Below are 22401 nucleotides of genomic sequence, written 5' to 3'. Positions count from 1 at the left end.
GGGCCCTTAATGGGAGGACAAAGAGTGACCAGGGAGGCAATTGTACATTTGACAATGGTCATAGCAAAAGTAGAATTGACTATGTCATTTGTAGCCTTAATTTATGGCACGGGATAGGCGATATGGCAATAAAGGGTAGATTAGAAAGCGATCATAATCCCCTTTGTGTCACCCACACTTGGTGGACGGCTACGCCAGACAATCAAGAGTCAAGTGGTGCAGTAGTACCTGTTATGGCCAACGATATGCGTAGAGTCAAATGGCCAAATGTGCTGGCAAATGTAGGGTCCATGGACTATATAAATTCGGAGGTGGACAATGCAATTGCCGCCATGGAAATAGCAAATCCTGTAATACCTGGGGCCGCCTCAGCGACAGCTATACACGATAAGTGTTTTTCCCTTTTAAAGCCATATTTTATGAAAGCGAATAATGCAAATAGAAAAGCCCCACTTAAAATGGCCAGGTGGTTTAATAAACAGTGTAGGTTAGCCAGATTGGAATTGGGTAGGGCAATCAGAAGTAGGGATAAGGTTCTGATCAGCGCAGCCAGGAAACATTACACTTTTAGTATTCGCCAGGCCAAGAAAAAGTGGGATGAAGAATACTGGGATGAGTTGCTGGAAGCCTCCAGTGTAAGGGATTCCAGACTTTTCTGGAAAATCGTGAAGTGGGGCCGAGGTGGTACCCCTAATAACCCAGATAATAATGTCAGTGAGGCATCATGGGTCGAGTATTTTAAACCCCAATACGCAGAGAATAGGGAGATTGTGGCCCTAGAACCAATTCCAGTTGTATTTTGCGAGGAAAACTTGTTTTCAACCAAGGAAGTAGAATTGGTAATTTCATCACTACAAGGGGGTAAGGCACCGGGTTTGGACGGGATACCCTCCGACATTTTTAAGAATGACAAGGTACGGTGGGCCAGGTATGTGACCTTACTGGGGAATGCATTAGCTAAAGGGGCTGTAATCCCAGAAATATGGAAGGGGGCAATAATTATACCGATCTATAAGAAAGGCGATCGGTCACTCCCGGCCAATTATAGGCCGATAAGTTTGATTGCCACTGTCCAAAAAGTGGTGGGGAAGATGGTGGTCAACAAACTTATGGACTGGGTAGAAGACAACAATGCCCTTTCCCCCTACCAGGCAGGTTTTAGGCGGGCGACCAGCACGGTGGATCAAATATTTCGATTTACCATGTTACGGTGGGGGACGGTACTCCTTGGCGAAGGCAGCCTATATGTCGCGTTTGTAGACTTGAGGGCTGCCTTCGACCTGGTCCCAAGGAGCAAGCTTTGGGCAGTCCTGAAAGGGATAGGGGTTCCACCTGAGTTGCTCACCTTAATAATGCGACTCCATGAGTGTAACTTTGCCAGAGTTCAATGGGGGAGGAACGGGGAATCTACTGTTAACTTTCCCGTTGAGCGGGGTGTACGCCAGGGATGTGCAATGGCACCCCTACTTTTCTCCTTATTCATTAATGGTATCGTGGATAGGATGTTGGACGCAAGTGTGGATGCACCCTCGCTAGCGGGCATCAGGGTTCCGATCCTGATGTTCGCTGACAACACTCTAATTGTGTCCAAAACCCCAGCTGGACTGCAGCGTGCCCTAAATATATTTGACACTTTTTGCAGGGAGCATGGCCTTGAAGTTAATGCTGGCAAAACAAAGCTGATGGTTTTCTCTCAAAGGCGCCGACCCCAACCAAGGGTATCTCTGAATAACATTGAGCTCGAGGTAGTAAACGCTTTTACTTATCTTGGGGTAGAGATATCGAGTAAGCCAGGTTGGTCACGCCACATAGAAAAGGCGGTACTGAGACATCAGCAGATTGCAGGGGCGCTCCGCGTTGAGCAAGCAAAATCAAAAACTAGGCCTATAAAACCGGTCCTCATGGTTTATGATGCTAAAGCTTTAGGGGCAGCCCTGTACGGGGCAGAAGTGTGGGGTTTTGAGAGGCTCCCTACTCTACAAATATCAGAGAATAGGTTTCTGAGGGGAATAACGGGTCTCCCCCAGAGTGCGCCATTAATCCCGCTTGGCCTTGACCTAGGGAGGAGATCGGTTGGTGACCGTGCTCGACTAAGGCCTATCCTTTATTGGAGACGTCTTTGGACGACCCCAGAGATCCGACACTATGCGGATGGGTTTTTAGCCTTAATTAAATCAGACACGTTCCATAAAATATCATGGTTGAAGACACTCAGGGTTGTTCTTTGTGAGCTTGGTCTCCCTAACCTTTGGGAAAATCCCTCCGAGGAAGTATTCCCAAGTAAAAATACTATCAAAGCCATCTATTGGGATTATATAGAAGAAAGGCTCTGGAGGAGTACACAATCGGAAACAATGGGGGGCAGATTTCTGGAAATCAAAACAAGACCGTTACTAGAAAAGTATTGGGACAGTATTACTGTCCGGATGGATAGGAAGTTATTTTTCCAGTTAAGGTCAGGTTCTCTCCCCCTGAGGTCATTGACGGGTAGGTGGAGGAGTACTAATACCTTATGTTGTCCGGTGTGTGGTGCCCCCAACGAAAGCATAGCTCACTTCTTATTTTTGTGTGAGGCCTATGCGAACCCAAGGAGGGTATGGTTGGCCCCAGTCTGTAGAACCCTTGGGGTGCCCAGTGGTGTTGAGGGGTTGAGAATTATTTGTACCTCCACTGACATGCCCATTGTGTTGGGAACAGCAAAGTATTTGGGGTGGGCATGGTCCATTAGGCGGAGGGCTTTATCTCCCAATATGAATTGAAATTTTACAATAAATTTTAAATATTCTCTTGTTAAAGCTAGCACAACTGCTTAAAATGTATTTTTATGTATTTTTATGTATTTTAATTGCAATGTATTTTAAAATGTATGAATTTTAAATTGTATGTTTGTGCTTTTATGAGATTATAACTCGAATAAAGCTTTTTCAATCAATCAATCACAATTCATAATAAGATATTTAATGGCCTTAAAATAGCCTATGTAATGTTTCTCATCATGTATCCAGATATTTAATTGAGTAAAAATATTTTTTTATTTTCAGCTTCTGAATGATATTTGGGATGTAGAGAGATGAAATGTTATCACATTTTACCTAATACATGGTAATTTGATGTCCTATTAAACATGTTTTTTAGCTTAATGAACCACAGGTCCCAGTAAACTGAATATTGACACTGACCTAATTGTCACATCAGCAAACACAGTAATACTACAGAAACATTATAGAAAATGCACATGTAAAACACTGACACAATGATCCAAACCATAAGCTGGACAGCCAGAAGCACAGCAAGTTTTCCACGATGATAACATCAGTGTGTGTTGCATTGTCCTTGATTGTGAGAATGAACAACTTATATGGATATCGAGACAAAAGATTGCTCTTTTGCCCTATCTGTGGTGGAGAGGTACTGGGAAAGTGATCCTAGCTATAGTTACATTAAAGGACCAGAAGAATACTTTCAGTGGCATCACTGCTCAAACCAATGTACCAGCTTCACTCACTTTCCTGATCTCTGGACCACTCCAAAGCATCAGTAGAGTCATGGTTAGAGTCTCACAAGCAACAACAGTGCCTTTTAATGTGCTAGGAGTCATTAACAGTAGGTGTGGCATTACAGCCAACCAATCAGACAGCAAACCTTTTTCTCACTTGGAATCTCTGGCACTCCATCAATGTGTGATTCTTTGTGCCCCATCACAAACATGTACATCGCTTTTCCTGTGAATCAAAAGAGGGCTTTTTCCACAAACAGTTGGTGACTGCATGGCTTTTAAATCCCAGGTATTTTAGAGACATGTCGCTACTTGGTGAGTATAGAAAACACACATCCAACATCCACGCTCACATGTGGCATACCATCAGTGTCTGTCATGCGACACAATATTCTTCACTACACAATCCCTGAGGTAAGCTATCATGAATGCATAAGTGAAATGGGAAGAAATGGGAATAAAGACATTCATTGATTATTCATTACATCCTGTAGTGCTGTGCATATGGCCATTCTCCCCAACACTTCACCGCCTTCAGACTTCCAACAATTGTCTTTCAATAGAGGTATACTGCCTTCATGTTACACAAAATTGCCTTGTACTTGGGTGTACAGAAGGACAAACACTCAGTCCTCTGACCCAATCAGGCTCCCTGATCTGTCCGGGTAACCAGAGGTCAAGGTTTGCAGACATGCAACCAGTTTATGGCCTTGAATTTTACTTCATCCATATGTTTGGTTTGAGTATCACACTGTATGGGCAGTGCTGAAATGTGGAGCAAAACTCAGGTCACACCAAACATTCTGATATTTCATGGTCTGCATCACCTGATGACATTAGGGCACAGTAGTGCATATCTGTTTGAACCCAGTGTGAGGGGCTTATGATGTTTTAAAAATGATTTCCGCTGTGCGTTATACCACTCCTGCCCCACATCTAACAAGGGTAATGCTGTAAATAATGTTTTGCTTTTAAAATGAAACACAAATTTTAGTGATCTTGTGGTGCTGTGCTTGTAAGCGTAGCTTAGCTGAGTTTTTTCCTCACTCACGCTTGTCAACGTCAAGTTGGCGAGTGCAAGTGAGGAAAATCCACCGCCCAACCAGATTTTTCCTCGTTCACGATCATCAACGTCAAGTTTACGAGAGCGAGCATGGAGAATCAACCTCCCGATGAGATTTCTCATCCCGGCCGGTCGGATATCTCATTGATAGTGGTTGCGTATGCTCGGGACCGCTCGCATTGAGAAACTGTCCGATCGCATTGAGAAAGCTGCCGCTCATGGAAAAAATCTTCCTGAGTGACAGAAACGAAGCAGCGCCCGCTTGCACTTTGCATGGTGCCATTCCTGATGATTGCACAGTGTAGACAAACGCCTGGTGCTGAAAATCACCATGAACTTCAATTATCTAACACACTCCACCACTCGGGGAGCTCGGCCAAGTGTGGTCAAAATTATTTTAATGTGGAACTCTGCCCAAGCTTAGTAATTACATGGCAACTATTGACAATGAGAAAACACCTGAAACAAAGTTAGGTATTTTGTTGCACTCCCTTGGTCCAGAATTGATCAGACAGTACTATCAAATTAAAAAGAAAGTTAGAAGTGTTGATGAGACAGATGTATATGTTAATGCTTTGGATGATCTGGAAGAATATTATGCACCCACTGTGTGTATAGTCATTGATAGATATATAGATATAACTTTTATCACCGCAAACAAGAAGAGAAAGAAACAATAGATGTCTACATGTCAGAACTTAGGAAATTGAATCTCATTCAGGTTTGGGCAATTGCAATTGCAAGATAAGTTATTGAGAGACCAAGTCATCATGCATATTAATAACAATAGGATGCAAGAAAGATTATGGGAAAGCAGGGAAGCAAATTGAAGGAGGATTTGGGTATATCAAGATAACCAGAAATTATAAATAGGTGTGCGAAGGCAGCTCTAGAGGGAGGTAAAGATAGCACTGATATGTGTGCAGTGAGTGGAATCAAAGGTGGGAAAACATTTAAAAAATATGCTGGAGGGAAGAAGGATACTACTGGCAATAAAGTATTGAAGAGTAATGAGGTTGCAATGAGACACTGACAAAGGATTTAAACAGCATAATTGGAGTTGTTACAGGTGTGGGAGTTGTGAGCACCTGGCAAATAGCATTAGATGTAGAGCTAGCGATCAGAAGTGGTCAGTGTGTGGCTTTATTAGGCATTTTGAAAGAACTTGTAAAAAAAGAGATAATAGGGAGAAGGTACGATGTGTATCAGATTTTCAAAAAGAATCCACAGCGGAAGAGGATCAATTAGATATTGATGATTGTGTTATAATGGTTGAGGAAAATGGTCTGGTTGTGACTACACATTCCAGAAATAAGCCTAAATGTGAGATAATAACGGCGGGGTTTGAGTCATTTTGGCGGCTGATTTGGTATTGCTGTGTTCTACTATTAACAAGGAAATGTGGCAAGTGAAATTTGAAGGAAACATTGTCGAAGATTTAAAGAGCTCTGATATTGAACCAAAGAGATTTGCAGGGGAGACCATACCCATGGTAGGGTGTAAAGAAGTGCAGTTCGGATTTAAAGGAAGTAGTGCACTTGGGCAGAGTATGGACTGTGTGTTGCAGGATGAAGAGACCAAGGAAGCTTGGGCATAGTTTTAAATCCCAATAGCAAAGAACAAGTGTTGATGGTGGATAAAGGGGAAAGTGTGGGTGAAGAAATATCGAAGAAGTATAAATGAGTGTTCAAGGGCAAAATCAGTATGCTGAAAGGGTTTAAGCACAAGACTGTGCTTAAAGAGAATGCTGTACCTGTGAACTAAAGGGTGAGGAATATACCATTTGTAATGAGAGGAGAGGTGGTGAAAGACTTGTTGAGGCTGGATAAAGAGGGTGTAATAGAACATACAGAATCATCTATTTTATTTATTTATTTATTTATTTTATATGCTTCTATAGCGCCTGAATAGACCCCCGAAGGGGTATCTCCGCGCTTTGCCATACAAAAGAAAACCAGCTACTCTGCCCAGAAACATTTCTAGTGGGTGGTGGGAGGGGAATGAATTAAATGCTGGAAAAAAGGTACGTTTTCAGGGTTTTTCGGAAAGACAGGTGGTCAGTACTAAGTTTTAGTGCGAGGGGCAGGGTGTTCCAGAGAACAGGCCCTGTGTATGCTAAAGCCTTGCCTCCTTGCCGAGTGTTTTTAATTTTTGGAACCTTAAGGAGCTGGAGGTTGCTTGATCGTAGTGAGCGTCCAGGAACATAAGGAAGGAAGGCTGAGGTGAGATATTTCGGCCCTTTCCCCATCAGGCACTTGTGAATTGTACACAAGATTTTGAATTTGGTCCGCAGTCGCACTGGCAGCCAGTGAAGTTCCATCAGTAGTGGCCGGGAGGGAGTCCTAGATGGAGCCTTCATGACTAACCTCGCGGCCGTATTCTGGACCACCTGTAGTTTGTTAAATTGGCCTTCATTAGCTGACAAAAGAAGGCCATTACAGTAGTCCAGTCTACTGACGACCAGAGCCTGGACCAAGGTCTTTCTGTGGTGATCTGGGAGGAAAGGAAACACCCTTCTCAACAGAGAAATAACCCCGAAACAGGTACCAGCAACCTGGTTGACGTGTTCTTTGAAGGTCAGTGACTGATCAAATAGCACTCCCAGATTTCTTATGGTCTGTTTAGGAATAGGGGCAGGTCCTAGTTCAAGCGGCCACCACTCATTGGACCATAGTGTTGCTGCTTCCCCATAGAGTACAACCTCTGTTTTGGTCACGTTGCACTGTAAGCAGTTGTTGGCCATCCATTTGGAAACTGCCCTCATGCCTTCTGCGAAAGTTCTTTGTAAAGCAGGAGAGAAGGTCTTAAAAGGGAACAGAAGTTGGGTGTCGTCGGCGTAGGACACCGGTATAAACCCAAAGGATCTCACTAAGTCAGCCAGGGGGGCCACGTACACATTGAACAATGTGGGGCTTAGGCATGAGCCCTGTGGCACACCCCTGGTGAGCTCCCTAGCGGTGGATTTATGGGAGCCCAATCGGACTTCCTGAGAGCGGCCCGAAAGAAAGCTCTCCATCCAGGACAGGGCTGTACCTCCCAGTCCTATCTCTCTCAGCCGACAGAGAAGCAAATCGTGAGACACCGTATCGAAGGCAGCGGATAAGTCCAATAGCACCAGAATCATCGACCCTCCACTATCAAGCGTCATCCTGATGTTATTGGTGACGGCCAGTAGGGCGGATTCGGTGCTATGGTTGGGCCTAAACCCAGATTGTGAAGGGTCTAGGCCACCCGCCACCATCTGAGGGGATGTCACCAGTAGTGTTGGCTAGAAAACCAAATGGAAAAATAAGATTGTCCATTGATGTGAGGGGTGTGGATAAGCAAATTCAGATAGATGAATACCCATTGCCAAAGATAAGTGAGCTACTGGCCAGCACAAAGAATATAAAGTGATTCTCAACAGTAGATATCTCTTATGAATATCATCAGGTAGTGTTGCATGAAAAAAGTAGAAGGATTACTGCATTCATAACACCAAAGGGTTGCTATCAGTGTATCAGAATGCCCTTTGGGTTGGTGTCAGTGGTGTCAATGTTTTAGCGGTTGATGGCAGAAATTTTGAAGGGTGTTGATGGAGTCTTGTATTTTCAAAATGATATACTGATTATGAGTGATAACATTACAGAGCATGATGGAAGATTAAGGAAGGTCATAAGGGTGCTGAAATCCAAGGTTTTTGCTGCAGAATATGGGAATGTATATTTGCGCAAAAGGTGGTCACATACTGTAGTGTAGTTCCTATAGTCCCAATAGGCTCTGCACATTGGAATAATATCTTCAGTAGTGTAGACGTAGGACTGAGGTTAACTAGGTCTCTGCTGACTATATTAGACTTAAGTTTTGTGCCAGCTAGCTCAGAGTTCACTAGAAACTTTCTCGAATAAGCGAGGAGGAGTTTAACCTCCCTGGATAGACAAGAAGGGATTTAGTTTCTGACAACCATAAAACATGACAACTTTGCTCTCCCTGAATAAGAGTATATCTCTAGAGTCGTGTGAAAACAAAAGACAGCTATTTCACTCAGTCAAAGGTGCGTACTTAGTTTCACCAGATTGCAGAGAAAAAGAGAGACAGGCGTTTTCAATAAAAGGTGTTATTTATTGAGCAGTCTCTTTCCTCCTACAAGAGAAATGAATTGCTACAATTGCAATACTTGTAGTTAAGTAAAGTGCATACAGTAAAAGCAGGATTATGAAATAATACTGTAAAAGCATTGATATGGTTTCTTAGCCATATGATACTTTAAAATGGATAAAATAGATACATACATATATACATTGACTAATCGTACTCAACTGGTGCTTCTAACTACGCCTACCCCGGTGTACCTGACCTAAGCCTAATACGTGGGAGGGAGTAAGTAAGTAGCAGTTTAAGTTAAGTTTGTTTTGCCAAGAATCTGACTCAAGAATTCTCTGTAAGGGTTTAGTCAGTTCAGTACCTGGGTATTAGAAGGCAGGAGGGCTGGTATCTCTCTCTCAGGACTCGGTATCCCAGTCACCCGCAAGGGTAGGCTGGAAACGCCGGAGGCTGGATTTCTCTGCAAGAGAAAAGACAGCGTCTTTCTCAGCGCGTCAAAAGGGAGGGGCAGCGTCCGTGGGCTCTCGCATCAGCTGGGCTCTTCGGAAGTAGATAGCTGCAATGCTCCAGGATTACCACCGTGTGTTTGCTTAAGGCAACGTTGGTATATTTATACCTGAAAGGTGCCGGGTTTGACGTAAGGCTGGACATAAGACGTCAATAAAGATGTCACTAAGAACTTCGCTCTTATAGTGCTTTACAGGAGTTCTTGGACGAAATCAAAACAAAGCAGCGGGGATTTCCCAGGTTGCTGGAGGCTTGGATTTGTTTAAGAACTCGGTGTGCTTTCTAGGTGGCTGGAGGAATAGGCTTGCTTAATGTGACAGCATGCGCTATGACTGAATTATGAAAAGGGTTTCTATGCCGTTGTAGGGATATTATTGATTTATAACCGGACAAGGGCAAAGAATAGGATCTTGATTCAGGTACCTAGATAAAACACACTACACCCACTCCACGAATTCATGTCCATAATTACTAAACTGAGCAATAGTAAACATATCTAACGGTGCATGTGTATACCGATCCTCCCCAAAATACATTAGTTTGCATCTGAAATGGCATATGCGAAATACACGAAAAATGAGTATAGGTACTGTATGCTTTCAAGCAGTGTAATCATTCATTAAAAAGGATGCATGTATATATCAGCATGAATGATTTGCGAAAATTACACATGAAAAGGCTCTTAATACAGAAAAGAAAAGTGCGAGACCATTCCATCACATATAAATACAGTTAATTGTAAATATGCTAGAGGCTGAGGTAATATTGTCTCTAGAGTTCCTAAAAATAGAAGCTCTGTTCTCTAAGAATAGTTCTACTTTAAGCAGAGGATGAGTGCCAAAAAAAAGGTAAATATTTTGGAATTGGGAAAAAAATAGTTTCGTTTTTCAAGGGAAGAAGTCAAAACAGTTCCAAATATTTTCAGAAGCTCTTGTTTTTCAAAGCTGAAGGCCAAATTCAGAGTTCAGAGAACGCTGAGTGCTCGTTTGCTTAAAAGTTTATTTTTTCTGTTCGGGGGAGAACATCATTTCAGACAGACTTTCAAAAAAGCAGTTTACCGCTTCAGGTGAAAGTTCGACCAAGTTGGAAAATGCCGCAACTGTGCAGTCGTGAGAATGATTGCTATCATCGATGTATTGATCAGCATTGCTCACAGAAGGTCGTACCTGGTTGATGCTGCTCTCATCTTGTACTTCACTACCCTTCAATCGCAGTAGTGAAGTCTCAACGAATGCCGTCATCAGGATGGGTAACCGCTGGGGACAACACGATGCATGAGCCTTTACTGGACTTAGCAAAGTATATGTATCCAATGGTACTTCTGATTGTAGTGTGAGACAGACGTCTAACACGCATTCTTCTCCGCACAGCATACATCTTAACACAGGTAAGATACAATTCTGCCAGATGGGTCTGAAGGAAAGAAACCAGGTCATATTCAGATCTCTTAGCCGGGCTAATCCAAGGACTTTAGTTATGCGGTCCCTATAGCGGATAGCTAGGATCGATTCTTCCATTGTTGCTGGAGTCTTGTCTGTGACGTGGCTTGCCATAACGAAGCAGGATAATCAAAAATAAAATGCCTGCTAAGAGTCCCAACAGGAGTGGAAGGCCGCCAAAGATTGAATGGACAAAATTAGGAAAGATGCCCAGGACTGCTTTGAAAGGTGTCAACAGTCCCGAAAAAATTGTCTTAAATACACTTGCGATACCATTCGTATCAGAAATGTTTAAGATTTGTTGATAAAAGGTTATGTATCTCTGCCGTTGTCCTTGCAACTTGGAGATCATACGTTTCTTTTGATGACGTCAAGTGCACTGGCATCTGTAGAAGAACAGACTTCATTCTGCTTAAAGTATCAATTCGAATAGAAGAGATTTTCAAACTGGGCCAAATTTTTCCCTCCCTGTCTGGAGTGTCTTTCGGCTACAATACTTGCATACAGCAAGTGACCCTGGACGTTACGCTTACGAGATAAGCTTTTCCTGGCACCAGGCCACAACATATGTGGTCCACTATTAGAATGTAGCTCCCGATCGAAAGCCGTCTAAAGAATGGCTCTATTCGAGTTGCAGGTGTGCCAAGCTGGTGACATGAAAGGTTATTTGAAGTCCCCTCACAGGCCCCATGTAGATTTATACCCTGACACAGAAGTGTACCACTTAGTGATTTCTCGCAATTATCACCACTAAGAAATACATTCAGTCCTTTTTCACTATAACATGTGTGAGTGTAAGGTAATTTCCATGATGACTTGATGTATCCTTTACCCAACCTTTCATACTGGCCTGTCTGTATATATTTTTGGCAGTATCGAAATTGGAAAGTTGTTATCGGAATAGTTAATATCCTGTGTATTATCCATTCAATGACAGGTCGTTCTGACATTGTCAATGGTAATCTCTCAAGTTTTTCAATGCTCAGAATTGTATATTCTGCTCCTTTTTGTGCCAAGCTGATTTGTATATCAGTAAGGTTAAAGATAGAGAATAGTGACGTTGTGCTGATTAAACGCCAAGGCACATAGCCTGAACGCAGATTCAATCAATCAATCAATCAATCAATCAATCAGGAGTTTGTTAAAGCACGACTACTCACCCGTAAGGGTCTCAAGGCGCTAGGGGTGGGGGGGGAGTTGGGGGGGTGCAGGTTCCATTCCATCAAGGAGGGGGTCTGTCGAAGAGCCAGGTTTTGAGGTTTCTTGCGAAGATGGGGAGCGATGTTGTCTGTCTGAGGTGGAGCGGAAGGGCGTTCCATGCTTTGGCCGCGAGGAAGGAGAAGGAGCGGCCTCCCGATCTGGTCTTTCTGGTGCGGGGGACCACAGCGTAGGAAAGCTGGGCTGATCGTAGGGTCCTTTGGGGTGCGTGGAATTTGAGTCGGCTGTTCAGGTATGCTGGTCCGGTGCCGTGGAGGGCCTTGTGTGCGTGGGTGAGCATCTTAAAGGTGATTCTCGCCTCGACGGGGAGCCAGTGGAGTGTGCGCAGGTGCTGGGAGATGTGGCAGTGTTTTGGCAGGTTGAGGACCAGTCTTGCTGCGGCGTTCTGGATGTTCTGTAGCTTGCGGATGAGGTTTTTGTTTATTCCGGCGTAGAGTGCGTTGCCGTAGTCGAGTCTGCTGATGACCAGGGCGTGAGTGAATGTCTTTCGGTGTTCAAGGGGGATCCATTTGAAGGTCTTACGAAGGAGGCGGAGGGTGTGGAAGCAGGAAGATGAGACAGAGTTGGTCTGGCGGTCCATTTTGAGCTCGGAGTCCAGGATGATTCCCAGGTTGCGTGCGTGGTCTGTGGGGGTTGGCGGGTTTCCGAGGGCGGTGGGCCACCAGGTGTCACTCCAGGCGTCGGGGTTTGGGCCCATGATGAGTACTTCTGTTTTGTTGGTGTTTAGTTGTAGGCAGCTGTTTTTCATCCAGTTGGCGACGGCTTCCATGCCTTCTCGAAAGTTGCGTCTGGCGGTGTTGGGCTCGTTGGATAGGGAGAGGATGAGCTGGGTGTCGTCTGCATATGACACGATGTTGAGTCCATAGGTTCTGACGATGGGGGCAAGTGGAGCCATGTAGACGTTGAAAAGCGTCGGGCTGAGGGAGGAGCCCTGGGGGACTCCGCAGGTGATAGGTGTGGGGTCCGAGAGGAAAGGGGGGAGTCTGACCCGCTGCGTCCTGCTGGAGAGGAAGGAGCAGATCCAGTCGAGGGCCTTGTCCTTGATTCCTGCATCGTAGAGTCTGTGTATTAGGGTGCGGTGGGAGACTGTGTCGAACGCCGCTGATAGGTCGAGGAGGATGAGGGCTACTGTTTCTCCTTTGTCCAGTAAGGTGCGGATGTCGTCTGTTGCGGCGAGGAGGGCGGTTTCCGTACTGTGGTTTTTTCTGAAGCCAGATTGGGAGGAGTCGAGGATGTTGTGTTCTTCAATGAATGTGGCGAGTTGGCTGTTGATGGCTTTCTCGATGACTTTCGCTGGGAACGGGAGCAGGGAGATGGGTCTGTAGTTTTTGAGGTCGGTGGGGTCCGCTGAGGGTTTCTTTAGGAGGGGGTTGACCTCGGCGTGTTTCCAGTCGTCGGGGAATGAGGCGGTCACCAGGGAGCGGTTGATGGTTTGGCGGAGCATGGGTGCGATGGTGTTGGCGGCTCTGTTGAAGATGTGGTGGGGGCAGGGGTTCGTGGGGGCCCCTGAGTGGATTGACTTCATTGTCTTCAGTGTGTCTTCGGTGGTGAGGGCTGTCCAGTCATCAATCGCTGGTTTCCGGGTGTCGGGGGTGGTTGGTGAGGGTTCAGTGTGTTGGTTGTCTTCGTCGAAGTTGTCGTAGATGCTCTTGATTTTGTGGTGGAAAAAGATGCTGAGTTTGTCGCAGAGGTCTTGTGAGGGAGGGATGTCGGTAGACTCGCTGGTGGATTGAGCGAACTCCTTGATGATGCTGAAGAGTTCCTTGCTGTTGTGTGCGTGGGTGGAGATTCTGTCTTCAATCGCTTTTTTCCTCGTTTCTCTGATGAGTTGATGGTGGGCGTTGGTGGCGGCTCTGAAGTTGTTGTGGGCTTCTGTGGATTTGGTGTTTCTCCAGGCCTTTTCGAGGCGGCGGCATGTGCGCCTGGACTCTCGAAGTTCGGTGGTAAACCACCTGGCTTTCTAGGCACGGGTATTGTTGTGTATCTTGAGGGGGGCTATGGTGTTGGTGCTGTCCGAGATCCATCTATGCAGGGTTCGGGCGCGGTGTTGGGGTCGTCGTTTTCCGCGATGGTTGGGGTGGAGTTGTTGAGTGAGGAGGTGAGCTGGTCATCGGTGATTTTAGTCCAGTTTCTTTGTGGAAGCAGGTGCTGATGTCTGTGGATGGTGGGTGTTCTGAAGGTGAAGTGGACGCAACGATGGTCGGTCCATGGGAGTTCGGTGGTGTGGCTGAAGGTGATGGAGTTTCCTGTAGTGAAGAGGGGGTCGAGGGTGTGTCCTGCTGAGTGCGTGGGCTCGGTCACGATCTGGCGGAGTCCAATGTTGTGGAGGTTGTCCAGGAGGGATGTGGTGTTGGGGTCCAGTTGATTGTTGAGGTGGAAGTTGAGGTCTCCCAGCAGGGTGTAGTTGGTGGATGCGATGGCCTGCGGGGAGATAATGTCCGTGATGGAGTTGGCGTAGGGTCCGCGGGGTCCAGGGGGTCTGTAGATGAGGGTTCCTCGGAGGGCTGCGGTGGGGCTGGCCAGTATCTTGAAGTGAAGGTGTTCCATCAGTTCTGTGGACTCGTCAGGGAGTGTGCTCAGGCGGAGGCTGGATTTGTGGACGATGGCGATTCCTCCTCCTGGGTGGATGGGGCGGTCCTTCCTGGAGATCTTGTATCCTTGGGGGATGGCGATGGCGATGTCCGGTCCCGAGGTGGTGTAGGTCCAGGTTTTGGTGAAGAATGCTGTCGAGGAGGTCCCAGATTTCTGTGGCGTGTTTGTGGAGGGATCGGACGTTGAGGAGGATGCATTACAGGGTCTTCGGTTCGGTTGTGTTCTTGTGGGCGGGTTGTGCTGGATCCGTGTTCTTGGCGGTGCTGCAGGTGTGCCGGCAGCGGTGACAGCTGAAGGGTCCATGGGTGTCGGCTGGTGATGCTAGCTTGCAGTTGTTGTTGCAGCCTGGGTTGAGTGCGTGGAGTGCTGCTGGGTCGTAGCGTTGGCGGGGCGGAGGTCCAGGGTTCCTGGTGCTGGTCGCGGACGGGTCGCAGACGGGCGCAGACGTGCTTGCCTTTGACGCGCCTTCGGTGCACCAGCGGCGCGCCCGCAGCCCGCGGCCGCCATTAAGTAGGGGTCGGGGAGGGCTGGACAGCTGGGAGGCGGGAGCGGGGAGGGGAGCTGGATTGGGCCGGTCGTGCTGGGGGGGGAGGGGCCACGGGGGCAGCAGCGGCGGGGAAAGGTAAAGGGAGGAAAGAAGGGATAAAGAAAAAAGGGAAAATAAGCAGAAATAAGGCACAGAAGAGCAGAGATGCAGAAAAGAGCAGAAAGGTGAAAGATAGAAAGGGGAAAAAACGAGTGAAAACGAGTGAAGGAGCAGAGGGAGAGAAAGGGAAATGGGCAGAAATAAGGCACAAAAGAGCAGAGGTGCAGAAAGGTGACAGATAGAAAGGGGAGAAAAACGAGTGAAGGAGCAGAAAGAAAGAAAGGAGACAGAGGTCCACTGGACCACCAGGGATGAGGCGCAGGGAAACCTGCGGGTGGAGGAGGGCCTCGATCACCAACACTCAAGAGTGCAGGGGCAGGGGCACCTCACTTAATGGTGGAGCTGCGAGGGTGGGAGAGCAATTTCACTGACAATGAGTCAGTGGTCTTGCTCGCCTGTCCCCGCAGTGGCCGCCATTAAGTAGGGGTCGGGGAGGGCTGGACAGCTGGGAGGCGGGAGCGGGGAGGGGAGCTGGATTGGGCCGGTCGTGCTGGGGGGGGAGGGGCCGCGAGGGCAGCAGCGGCGGGGAAAGGTAAAGGGAGGAAAGAAGGGATAAAGAAAAAAGGGAAAATAAGCAGAAATAAGGCACAGAAGAGCAGAGATGCAGAAAAGAGCAGAAAGGTGAAAGATAGAAAAGGTAAAAAACGAGTGAAAACGAGTGAAGGAGCAGAGGGAGAGAAAGGGAAAATGGGCAGAAATAAGGCACAAAAGAGCAGAGGTGCAGAAAGGTGAAAGATAGAAAGGGGAAAAAACGAGTGAAAACGAGTGAAGGAGCAGAGGGAGAGAAAGGGAAATGGGCAGAAATAAGGCGCAAAAGAGCAGAGGTGCAGAAAGGTGACAGATAGAAAGGGGAGAAAAACGAGTGAAGGAGCAGAAAGAAAGAAAGGAGACAGAGGGCCACTGGACCACCAGGGATGAGGCGCAGGGAAACCTGCGGGTGGAGGAGGGCCTCGATCACCAACACTCAAGAGTGCAGGGGCAGGGGCACCTCACTTAATGGTGGAGCTGCGAGGGTGGGAGAGCAATTTCACTGACAATGAGTCAGTGGTCTTGCTCGCCTGTCCCCGCAGTGGCCGCCATTAAGTAGGGGTCGGGGAGGGCTGGACAGCTGGGAGGCGGGAGCGGGGAGGGGAGCTGGATTGGGCCGGTCGTGCTGGGGGGGAGGGGCCGCGGGGGCAGCAGCGGCGGGGAAAGGTAAAGGGAGGAAAGAAGGGATAAAGAAAAAAGGGAAAATAAGCTGAAATAAGGCACAGAAGAGCAGAGATGCAGAAAAGAGCAGAAAGGTGAAAGATAGAAAGGGTAAAAAAACGAGTGAAAACGAGTGAAGGAGCAGAGGGAGAGAAAGGGAAATGGGCAGAAATAAGGCGCAAAAGAGCAGAGGTGCAGAAAGGTGAAAGATAGAAAGGGGAGAAAAACGAGTGAAGGAGCAGAAAGAAAGAAAGGAGACAGAGGTCCACTGGACCACCAGGGATGAGGCGCAGGGAAACCTGCGGGTGGAGGAGGGCCTCGATCACCAACACTCAAGAGTGCAGGGGCAGGTGCACCTCACTTAATGGTGGAGCTGCGAGGGTGGGAGAGCAATTTCACTGACAATGAGTCTGCAGATTTTGTAACGTCCAGCCAAGCTGTACAATAGAACGCAATTGGGACTGACCATGTTGTAACATTAGCATGTCCTGCTCTATTATATCGATTGCAGATGATACAATACTGTCCAGTGAATATATTCTGGAAGACAGAGTCATTAACCCATTGTCCACAACAGAAAGTGATTTTTCCAAATTAATACGGTCAATTTCCCGTATTTTCTCTGCTGTTTTAATTTGAGTTTCTTTCCAAACTTCGTTATAAGCTGCATATATAGAGGCCGCTATGAAACGTTTTTGACGCTGTTTGCGTGGTCAGCACCTTCTTTAAGTAAAGTTAAATGTTGCTTAATTTCTGCCAGTGTGGATGTATGTAGCCATTCAAGGCAGAGTTTTCCTACACTGTATGTTGTTACTATCCCTGGATGTTGTCTCTGGGAATATCTAGGGTCTGGCCTGGTCAATTTGAACCCCTGTATTTTGTTCAGGAATCTATCTTGACAGTTATTTGTGTCTGAGGGCCATATCAACCATTTTTTCCAATCAGGATGTGTTCTGTTTTGGTTTTAAAATATAGGATACGTCTATCTCAACCTCTGTAGTGCTATTACTGTCAGGTGTTGGCTTTGGAATAGACGGTTTGTTTAAGTCTTTAATTTTGGCTAGGCCAAGACAGGTTGTTTGTTGAATTGTGTCATTCAAAAATATAATTTGTTCTGGGATCATGCAGGCTCTGAATAATGAATCTATACCTTGCACTTGCCAATCTTTAGTACCCCAGATCGTTTTTGTCTCAATGTTATTTTTCCAAAAATCAAAACCAAATGTATTCATTTTTTCAAAAAACGATTCTGAATAGATTAATTTTGTATTTGTCAGCATGGGTTTCATTCCTGTCTTGTTTAACAGTTTGAAATAAAATGTTTCTGCTTCACTTGTATTAAACCCTGAGAAGTATGGGAATTTCTCATAGAATGTTTTTGAGCTACCTTTTGGTGGAGTTGCACATTGTTCCCATTGATTATAATTTAAAACATTTCTAGGTTGAGCAGATTTATGCAAATAATGGTTACCATAGTGGTTGTAGCAGTACATCTGATCATAATTCGATGAACCTTGTAAATAATCATGTTCTGTAAATTTTGCTGACATAACTAAGTCTGACATCATATCATTAATACTTTCAAAATCCCAATCATCAGAGAATGTACTCGGTTTTACAAAGTCACTTAATGAAACCTTAAATTGATGAGGATACTTCAAGAGCTCGACCGGGCCATATATATCGTAATCTGTTTTGTTCCATGCTACCCCACCGGGTAATGGATTGGCTGTGAAGTTTACTGAAGAAATTTCTCTTTTCTCGATGTGTGAAGACTTGTGTGGCTTTAGGACCAGGTTGATTTTCTGGCTTGCTGTGTCCATTGTAACATATTTTCCCTCAATGAAGTGTCCCAAGCATAGCACCATGATGAGCCAAAGCAGGAGGAAAAGTACACCTAGCACCACCCAAAATTCAATCCATGGGGAAATCAGATAGGTTTCTTTTAGTTGATGAAAGAGTTCTTTAGTTTTGTCTTTAAGAATTTTTGTTTTTGTTGGCTGTTCCTCAAGTTCGCTCGGATCCTCAGAAAAGTCATCGAAGTTGATAAAGTAGCCTGACGCAGTTCTGTCAATTATTGGAATTGCTTTTGGATTTTTCCTTGTTTTATTAGCATAGTCCGTGGCTACATCGTTGTAGACAGGTGTTTCTTGACGAATTGTTGTAATTTGGGTTTCAAGAGGCATAAGTTCCATGGCTTTGTTGCATAGTCCTTGTTGATTCACTGTAGGTTTATCAAATGTGATTAGTCTCTCAGTTCGAACCTCTTGATTTGTAGCAAACTTTGGTGTTCTGCTACTTCTTGGGAGTCCACTTGGCCTACTACTTATTATTGGCCACATGATTGTGGTTTAACCAGGTCATTCGATACAACTCGGTTCTCCTTTTTACCAGCAAGGGGCGGTAGTACAACTGATCTTGTTCCGTTGACAGCTAAAACAGGTACTGTTTTTCTGTAAGAAGGCCCAAATTCCTTCTTCACCGCGATTTTCTCTCTGACCAGATCCCCAATCTTTGGAATCCAGACAGGCCTTGCTGGGACAGGTGGTTTCTCTTCAGTGGCTGTTGGCTGTTGTTTCAACTTTATGTTTCTCAGGTCTTTTCTTGTTTCATTTAAGTCCTGTAAAATAGCCAAACGATCTTTGAGCTAGGGGAGGGGAGCTGGATTGGGCCGGTCGTGCTGGGGGGGGAGGGGCCACGGGGGCAGCAGCGGCGGGGAAAGGTAAAGGGAGGAAAGAAGGGATAAAGAAAAAAGGGAAAATAAGCAGAAATAAGGCACAGAAGAGCAGAGATGCAGAAAAGAGCAGAAAGGTGAAAGATAGAAAGGGGAAAAAACGAGTGAAAACGAGTGAAGGAGCAGAGGGAGAGAAAGGGAAATGGGCAGAAATAAGGCACAAAAGAGCAGAGGTGCAGAAAGGTGACAGATAGAAAGGGGAGAAAAACGAGTGAAGGAGCAGAAAGAAAGAAAGGAGACAGAGGTCCACTGGACCACCAGGGATGAGGCGCAGGGAAACCTGCGGGTGGAGGAGGGCCTCGATCACCAACACTCAAGAGTGCAGGGGCAGGGGCACCTCACTTAATGGTGGAGCTGCGAGGGTGGGAGAGCAATTTCACTGACAATGAGTCAGTGGTCTTGCTCGCCTGTCCCCGCAGTGGCCGCCATTAAGTAGGGGTCGGGGAGGGCTGGACAGCTGGGAGGCGGGAGCGGGGAGGGGAGCTGGATTGGGCCGGTCGTGCTGGGGGGGGAGGGGCCGCGAGGGCAGCAGCGGCGGGGAAAGGTAAAGGGAGGAAAGAAGGGATAAAGAAAAAAGGGAAAATAAGCAGAAATAAGGCACAGAAGAGCAGAGATGCAGAAAAGAGCAGAAAGGTGAAAGATAGAAAAGGTAAAAAACGAGTGAAAACGAGTGAAGGAGCAGAGGGAGAGAAAGGGAAAATGGGCAGAAATAAGGCACAAAAGAGCAGAGGTGCAGAAAGGTGAAAGATAGAAAGGGGAAAAAACGAGTGAAAACGAGTGAAGGAGCAGAGGGAGAGAAAGGGAAATGGGCAGAAATAAGGCGCAAAAGAGCAGAGGTGCAGAAAGGTGACAGATAGAAAGGGGAGAAAAACGAGTGAAGGAGCAGAAAGAAAGAAAGGAGACAGAGGGCCACTGGACCACCAGGGATGAGGCGCAGGGAAACCTGCGGGTGGAGGAGGGCCTCGATCACCAACACTCAAGAGTGCAGGGGCAGGGGCACCTCACTTAATGGTGGAGCTGCGAGGGTGGGAGAGCAATTTCACTGACAATGAGTCAGTGGTCTTGCTCGCCTGTCCCCGCAGTGGCCGCCATTAAGTAGGGGTCGGGGAGGGCTGGACAGCTGGGAGGCGGGAGCGGGGAGGGGAGCTGGATTGGGCCGGTCGTGCTGGGGGGGAGGGGCCGCGGGGGCAGCAGCGGCGGGGAAAGGTAAAGGGAGGAAAGAAGGGATAAAGAAAAAAGGGAAAATAAGCTGAAATAAGGCACAGAAGAGCAGAGATGCAGAAAAGAGCAGAAAGGTGAAAGATAGAAAGGGTAAAAAAACGAGTGAAAACGAGTGAAGGAGCAGAGGGAGAGAAAGGGAAATGGGCAGAAATAAGGCGCAAAAGAGCAGAGGTGCAGAAAGGTGAAAGATAGAAAGGGGAGAAAAACGAGTGAAGGAGCAGAAAGAAAGAAAGGAGACAGAGGTCCACTGGACCACCAGGGATGAGGCGCAGGGAAACCTGCGGGTGGAGGAGGGCCTCGATCACCAACACTCAAGAGTGCAGGGGCAGGTGCACCTCACTTAATGGTGGAGCTGCGAGGGTGGGAGAGCAATTTCACTGACAATGAGTCTGCAGATTTTGTAACGTCCAGCCAAGCTGTACAATAGAACGCAATTGGGACTGACCATGTTGTAACATTAGCATGTCCTGCTCTATTATATCGATTGCAGATGATACAATACTGTCCAGTGAATATATTCTGGAAGACAGAGTCATTAACCCATTGTCCACAACAGAAAGTGATTTTTCCAAATTAATACGGTCAATTTCCCGTATTTTCTCTGCTGTTTTAATTTGAGTTTCTTTCCAAACTTCGTTATAAGCTGCATATATAGAGGCCGCTATGAAACGTTTTTGACGCTGTTTGCGTGGTCAGCACCTTCTTTAAGTAAAGTTAAATGTTGCTTAATTTCTGCCAGTGTGGATGTATGTAGCCATTCAAGGCAGAGTTTTCCTACACTGTATGTTGTTACTATCCCTGGATGTTGTCTCTGGGAATATCTAGGGTCTGGCCTGGTCAATTTGAACCCCTGTATTTTGTTCAGGAATCTATCTTGACAGTTATTTGTGTCTGAGGGCCATATCAACCATTTTTTCCAATCAGGATGTGTTCTGTTTTGGTTTTAAAATATAGGATACGTCTATCTCAACCTCTGTAGTGCTATTACTGTCAGGTGTTGGCTTTGGAATAGACGGTTTGTTTAAGTCTTTAATTTTGGCTAGGCCAAGACAGGTTGTTTGTTGAATTGTGTCATTCAAAAATATAATTTGTTCTGGGATCATGCAGGCTCTGAATAATGAATCTATACCTTGCACTTGCCAATCTTTAGTACCCCAGATCGTTTTTGTCTCAATGTTATTTTTCCAAAAATCAAAACCAAATGTATTCATTTTTTCAAAAAACGATTCTGAATAGATTAATTTTGTATTTGTCAGCATGGGTTTCATTCCTGTCTTGTTTAACAGTTTGAAATAAAATGTTTCTGCTTCACTTGTATTAAACCCTGAGAAGTATGGGAATTTCTCATAGAATGTTTTTGAGCTACCTTTTGGTGGAGTTGCACATTGTTCCCATTGATTATAATTTAAAACATTTCTAGGTTGAGCAGATTTATGCAAATAATGGTTACCATAGTGGTTGTAGCAGTACATCTGATCATAATTCGATGAACCTTGTAAATAATCATGTTCTGTAAATTTTGCTGACATAACTAAGTCTGACATCATATCATTAATACTTTCAAAATCCCAATCATCAGAGAATGTACTCGGTTTTACAAAGTCACTTAATGAAACCTTAAATTGATGAGGATACTTCAAGAGCTCGACCGGGCCATATATATCGTAATCTGTTTTGTTCCATGCTACCCCACCGGGTAATGGATTGGCTGTGAAGTTTACTGAAGAAATTTCTCTTTTCTCGATGTGTGAAGACTTGTGTGGCTTTAGGACCAGGTTGATTTTCTGGCTTGCTGTGTCCATTGTAACATATTTTCCCTCAATGAAGTGTCCCAAGCATAGCACCATGATGAGCCAAAGCAGGAGGAAAAGTACACCTAGCACCACCCAAAATTCAATCCATGGGGAAATCAGATAGGTTTCTTTTAGTTGATGAAAGAGTTCTTTAGTTTTGTCTTTAAGAATTTTTGTTTTTGTTGGCTGTTCCTCAAGTTCGCTCGGATCCTCAGAAAAGTCATCGAAGTTGATAAAGTAGCCTGACGCAGTTCTGTCAATTATTGGAATTGCTTTTGGATTTTTCCTTGTTTTATTAGCATAGTCCGTGGCTACATCGTTGTAGACAGGTGTTTCTTGACGAATTGTTGTAATTTGGGTTTCAAGAGGCATAAGTTCCATGGCTTTGTTGCATAGTCCTTGTTGATTCACTGTAGGTTTA

The sequence above is a fragment of the Lissotriton helveticus genome, chromosome 6 (genome assembly GCF_964261635.1).
Source record: "Lissotriton helveticus chromosome 6, aLisHel1.1, whole genome shotgun sequence".
NCBI lineage: Eukaryota > Metazoa > Chordata > Amphibia > Caudata > Salamandridae > Lissotriton > Lissotriton helveticus.
Note: the sequence above shows the minus strand (reverse complement) of the source record.